The sequence below is a fragment of the Schistocerca americana genome, chromosome 3, assembly GCF_021461395.2.
Source record: "Schistocerca americana isolate TAMUIC-IGC-003095 chromosome 3, iqSchAmer2.1, whole genome shotgun sequence".
Lineage (NCBI taxonomy): Eukaryota > Metazoa > Arthropoda > Insecta > Orthoptera > Acrididae > Schistocerca > Schistocerca americana.
The window spans coordinates 387,598,542-387,605,729 of NC_060121.1; positions in this window are offsets into that span (position 1 = coordinate 387,598,542).

Genomic DNA, 7,188 nt, shown 5'->3' on the forward strand with positions numbered 1-7,188 from the left:
AACTTTTGTAGGCGGTGGTAGAAGCTTTGAATTCTGCATCCTGCCATTTGGCCTGAATATAGGTGCAGGTGTATTCATCGCAATCCCAGATTAAGTACTAGGACCAGAGCTACTTCGCAAGTTTACAGACTATGTTGACAACATGTTAATAGCCACTCCCACTTGGTCAGAACACATTCAGCTGACTGAGAAAGTTTTACAACGTTTTTCAGAACACAAGGTGACAGCCAAATTAAAAAAGTTTGACTTTGGCAGAAAGAAGGTAAAATTTCGTGGTCACATTATCTCTGAACAACGTATCCTCCCTGAGCCTAAGAAATTCCATGCCATATGCAATTGTCCTGCTCTTAGAAACTAGAAACAATTTAAAGCTTGTTTAGGATTAGCATCATTCTTCCGGTAAGTTCATATCCAAACAACTGATGAGCAGTGACGCCCTGCTTAATTTATTACGAAAAAACAAACCATGGCTGTCGGATGACAAGTACCAAGAGGATTTCAATAATATTAAAGCGGCATTAGTGAATGCAAACATACTTAGTCACCCTGATATGGAGAAGGACTTCTGTTTGTGCACAGTCGCCTCCTCGCGGAGTCTGGGGGCATGTCTGTTCCAGATGAGAGAGGAAGATGGTAAGATACTGCCGAAGGTAATTAGTTTTTCTAGCCGCACATTAACTGAGGCAGGAAGTTATATTCTGAATCAGAATTGGGAAGTTTGGTAGTAGTGTGGGCATTCAAAAAATTTGAGTACTTTTTATGGAGTAAGAGTGCAAAAGTATTTTGTGATCACCAATCCCTTTCATTTTTGTTGACATGCAGATTAGTGCACAGGAGATTGGCAAGGTGGTGTGTATAACTGCAAGAGTTTAACTCTGAAATTATTTATATCAAGGGCAGTCAAAACATCATTGCCGATGTTCTATCAAGGTAACCTCAAGGTCTAGATGGATTTACTGAACTTTGGAACTGGATTCTGAGATAAGAAATTTTCTTATACAAAGCAAAATACCGCAATCTGACTACAGTAAGTTTTATAAACAAATGAAAACCATGCAACGACAGGACCTAAGATGGAGCAAGGTCAAAAAAAAACTAACACAGGAAGGCAACGACAGGTGAAAAATGTGGTACAGGGAATACAAAGGTGTTTTATTCCATCGCAAACTTCCTGACTCAGAAAACCGGTGCGTTGACTTCCTGAGAACTACATTGAGGAATTCATAGTGTACACCCATGAAGCGTGGGAATACTATGGGTTAAATATTTTTGACACAAGTACTTTTCTTGAAAATGATTATACATAGTGTGCATAATAGTAATCTAATTTCTGATTTCTTTTGAATACTAGTGTTAAGGAAACATGTTCAGATATAAGAGATTTTATTTGTATTTTCATATATGAAGTAGCAGGTAAGTGAAATTGAGATAGACGTTAATGATACAGCGCTTCGTTTGACTCAAGGAGCGGCGAAGCAGAGCAGAACTTGCCACACGCACTGGGGTGTAATCGCAACCGTGAGCTACATCAGCAGACGAGGTGAAAGCGACTTGCGCACATGCCGCAGGAGGTTTAGTTATTAGACAGCTGACACGTTCAATGACCGCCAGCTAACAAAATTAAATGCAACTCGCCCACAACATATTTATAAGAATTGTATACATATAGGAAGAAAGAAAGAAAGAATAACTATATTATAACTATAAACTTAAGGTGGACTACACCTAATATATATATATGTAGATAGATAGATAGATATATATATATATATATGCAATGTTGGACTAAGGAAATGTACAGGGGACGAGTAATATCTACATTATGTTAACCTACTATATACAGATATGTACATGTGCTTACAGAAAGTGAACATGTAAGATACATTTAAGGATATGAACGATGACAGCTAAGATGAAAGCTGGATCCAAAGATGAGGAGCATAAATACCTCACGTTTTATAGAATTTTGTGGATACTTCTCCTTACAGGGTAAAGATAAGTGAAGCTGGTGATGTACTGGGCTAAACAGGCAAATATAACGGCTGCACGCTAACGTAAAAGAATGACTGAATCTGTGGCTGCTGAGCTACTACACATTTAGTTTTAAGTTAGGTTAAATTTTTTTCTTTTCAGCGACCAGTTCAAAAATGGTTCTGAGCACTATGGGACTTAACATCTGAGGTCATCAGTCACCTAGAACTTAGAACTACTTAAACCTAACTAACCAAAGGACATCACACACATCCATGCCCGAGGCAGGATTCGAACCTGCGACCGTAGCGGTCGCGCGGTTCCAGACTGAAGCGCCTTTAACCGCGTGGCCACACTGGCCGGCTCAGCGACCAGTGCATTCCCAGCGAATCGGCGTGAAGGAGGAAATAATAAGCCTAGAGAGTGACATGGTACCATACAAGTTCTCGAGCCTCACCTCAAGCGAATATAATTTAGTCGTAAGAAATATTATACATATAAGTGATATGAATGAACGATTCAAAGCATATGCAGTAGCAGCCCGGTAAGTGATATCGTAATGATACAGGTTTGATACTACCAAACAGGTAAGGTGCCAACTTACATACAGGGTACAGTCTCTGCTTCAGAAACTGTGTGTGTGTGTGAGAGAGAGAGAGAGAGAGAGAGAAAGAGATCATTATGAACAGGATTATTATTCGTGCCACATGTGGTAGCCGTGCCGTCTAGGGCGCCTTGCCACGGATCACGTGGCTCCCCTGTTGGAGGTTCAAGTCCTCCCTCGGGCATGTGTGTGTGTGTGTGTGTGTGTGTGTGTGTGTGTGTGTGTGTGTGTTGTCCTTAGTGTAAGTTACTTTAAGTTAGATTAAGTAGTGTGTAAGACTAGGGACTGATGACCTTAGCAGTTGGTCCGATAGGAACTTACCATAAATGTTCAAAAATTATTTGTATCGTCAACAAGAAGAAATAACTCACGCAATTTCTTCATGTCAAATGACAACAACATTTGTGGAAATGAAACACATGTCATGAATACTTAAGTTACACATCATCTGGAGTGAACAATGTCTATTTCATATAGTAGAAACATAAAAAGAATCTACCATGAACAATGCTGATTGAGAGTCTACTTGTAACATGATATTTGAGTTATGTGTGCTTTCCTGACTAATCCTATGGGTCTGTAGTCAAATAGATTCTTCCTTTCATTCCTAGAGGTGACGCTAAGCATAGTTTGGCAAGCAGTGCGTAGTGTATTTGAAGCAGATGCTGATGCTTTCCCACCTGCTCCCATAAATAAATAACAAGCTCCCATAAATAAAGTGAAAGGAATTATGTATAATGTTTCTTTTGTAAAGATTTGTGGTGCACAAACTAATGGATATATATGTGTATATAAGGATGATCGATGTAACTGAGGTTAAGCACTTTTATTCTATAATATGAATGTAAATGAATCTATTATTTACAAACTAAACTGATATGATTGTAGCGTTTTAACTATTCCCCAACTTAAAATGTGAAGTAAATGTGAGTGGAGTTTCAGCAAAATATGTAACATATGAATGTATTAAAATTTAACTATGTAAGTAACAACTTGTTTAAAGAGTAACAGAATACAAAAGCAGTCGCTTTATGCAAAATAAGTGATTAATAAAGGTGGACGGCAATTGGGAAAGGAATCTGTGTGAAAGTGAATCTTTTTTCTAAAGTTACATGTGTTGATGCTTAGTACATGTGTGCCAACCTACAATAACTTTTACTGAACTACACGCACGAATAAATGGAGAAGTGTTTTGTATGGGAACTTACCTTATCGGTGGGTGCTGATCGACGGATTTCCTCTCTGCTGAATAAGCGTTTTACGACGGGTAAACAATGGGTCCCGGTCCGTAAAAATGGAGGTCACAGCATCGAAATTACCACAAGCACGCACCCCGTTTCCAAGAAATGAACAAATATTTGTGGAGGAATCTCTGTTGCAACACATGATTACTTCGCTGTTCCAATCCACGTGAAATGGACATGCACGAATTGAAAGTATTCAGCAAGGACGCAACCATTAAAAGACCCAGTGGCAGGCCGCCAATTACTTGCCATGCACATGGGCGCAATAATAAAAGCGACTTGACTAAACCAAGTGTTATTGAATATACACAGTATTTTATATTTGTCCCCCTTTTTTATAACTTAGTTTCCTTTTAATTATTTGGGTTAGTATATACACATATAATAAGTTAAAGCGACATCTCCACTTATCATGATGTAAGCCTATCTAAACGACCGAGAAATAAAGGGCTTTGCCCTTCCCCCTCCGTCCCCCCCCCCCAAATGGTAACAGATAGTAACCAATGAAACATATGAGCCTGCCTAACATTCTACACCTCCATACGATGTCGATGTAGAGGGGGGACAATTGTGTAATACCTAAACAATGCATTGCCACAGAAGACGGCAAACATAGGCTTTTAAAATTAACTTTGTAACAGAAGAGCAATTTCCGGAGAATATTCATTTTTTTAAACAACTTTAGTTTCAGTCTTACTTGGCAGTACTTATGTTTAAGATATCACATAAAAAGGATGTGTATATATTACTCAGGCATCAACAATGTGTAGTAAATGCTATGTGTGCATAAAAATGCAAAAAAATACATATATTAAAATCATCAGAGCTGCAAGAATATATTTTATTTATTACGCCAAAATATTCCAAGATTCATAAATAAGCATGACTTTTGCCTGCAATCATAAGAAGAGGCAGTAATATCTTCCATGCTGCAAAACATCTTAAAAAATATATGTGCTGATCATCAAGATTTAGTGGATGGACTACATGATTGGCAATCACAGAAAATTAGAGGTAAATTAATGAAATCAGTGCAACAGAATAGTGACTTCTATTAAATACATATGTGTAATAATCGAACAATTTAATTTTTGTTAAGCGCCAAGTTTGCTGCAAAATCAGACATTCTAAAAGATCTTCATGGACTGAGTAAGAAAAGTTAGCCTATAAACATTATTCATTTTTGTGACTTCAGAATTTGTATGTTGTATTGTATTTTTCTTACACTATGAGAAAGACGGTTCTTGGCACCAATATAGATTCAACAAGAATTCATGCTTTATTTACAGTACTGCAAGTAGTAATTATCTCTCATTATGCAAATTGCATGCCGATTCATATTCTTTGTGTTAGCTGTTGGGCTGCCTCCCAGCACTGTAATTCCAATCTCGACCAACAGACTAACACACAGGTTGGCATAGGTAGGCACTATGTTGGTGCCCATGGCTATGCTGCAGATTTGTTTGCCTACCTTCCCTTCAAATGAAAAATTGTTGATAGTCAGGGTGTAGTTGTTAATGTGTAAAAGGAGTGAGGTGGTGCATTAGGAATCTGAAAGACAATGGGACAAATAGTATTCGATAGCGGTAGGACCATGGGCAAGAAGGGTGTTGGTATATAGGGAGGTGGCATCAACAGGGATGAGGAGAGATCCACCGGTAAATGGGTGAGTATGGTGGAGAGTCAGTGAAGGAAGTGGTTAGTCTGTTTGCTGTGGGAGGCTAATTTTGTACAGTTGGTTTGAGATGTTGGCCAACAAGAGCAGAAATTCTTTTATTGGGAGCACAATAACCAGCTACTTTGGAATATCCAGAATTTTTGGGTTTGGGGATTCTGGGGAGCATGTGTGGCGTGTTGTTGGAGTGATGAGGCCGATGAACTTGGGGAAGAGGTTCTGGGAAGGTCCTGTGTATTTCAGTAGGCACTAGAGGCTATGGTGGACTTCTGGGATGTGATCACTCTGGTAGAGCTTGTAGATGGAGCACACAGGCAGTTGACAGAAGTCTTCTGTCAGGTAGTCCCTGCAACTCATTACAACAGTGATGGAACTTCTGTCTACAGGTAGGATGATTAGGTCAGGATGTGTTCCAATTTGTGTATGGCTGACCTCCCTTCTGGTGAAAGGTTAGTGTTCTTAGGAAGGGCTCTGGGGAAGGTTGGCAAGACCAAATTGGAGGTAATTAATTCTTGTAAGCTGACTATGGGGTGGTTAGTTGTTGTTCTTAGGAAGGGCTCTGGGGAAGGTTGGCAAGACCAAATTGGAGGTAATTAATTCTTGTAAGCTGACTATGGGGTGGTTAGTTGTGAGGGGGACAGGTGGAGAGGGTCATAGTTTGGTGGTGGTAGGAACTGGTAGAGGCACGATTCAGTGATGGGATTAGGCTGGCTTTGGTTGGAGGGATTAGTTGCAAGAAGTTTATCCACTGAAATAACTGGAGAAGGAGAGTAGGTCTTTGTCAAGTCTAATGTGTTTAAATTTTTGTATGAGGTTGATGGTGAGGACTTAGGATAGAACTAAAACTTCTGTGGGACTGGAGTTTTTAGTGGATAGGATAATAACAGTTTTTTGGTTTGTTTGAGTCCTGCGTTTTGTGGAGTGTTGGAAGGGAGTTTTGCAGGATGTGGTAAATTTAAGAGGTCAGCTAGGCAGGGTCTGGGTGCTAAGAGGGGATGGCAAGGGGTTCACAGTGTATAGGATGGCTGTTGATGCATAGTGGTGCGCCAAGGAGGGAGTAGGATGTCAACATGTTGGATAGTTTATGGAGGTGGTGTCTGCAAAGCTCCTCCAGTGTTGGAGTGCAAGGGTATCAATTTCAGAGATGGTATGTGTGTACTATGTATTGCACTGTACCAGTATCTTGTGAAGGGAGTAGAGGTGGTTCTGGGAAGCCTGTGCCATGGAGATGTGTTTTTGCAGTATCAGGTTTGTGAGGGATAGAGACTGGTGGAATTTTAAAATGTGAAGGTCATTGTGAATGGAGGGGTGGAGTGCATACAGAAAAGTATATTTATGGGTAGGCCATTTGGGGGAGGGAGCGATTTCATAGTTTAGGCAGCATTTTAGGAACAGTGTGTGGGACTGGATTTTATCCAGTGAAGTTGATAATCTCTGGTTAAAGGAATAAACAAGAATCTGCAGCTGTGTCTTAACTTAAAAACGTATCTGAATGATTATGCGAAATTTAAATTGAAAATTCTTGTAGAGCAGGCACACTTCTGTGTGAAGTTCAATGATCTCTGTTTAAAGGAATAGACAAGAATCTGCAGCTATGTCTTAACCTGAAAATAATTGTTCAAATTTTTGCATTAAGATTAGGGACAGTATAAAGATACAGCGTAAACATACAGTCTGTTTTTGTTGGAATGGAG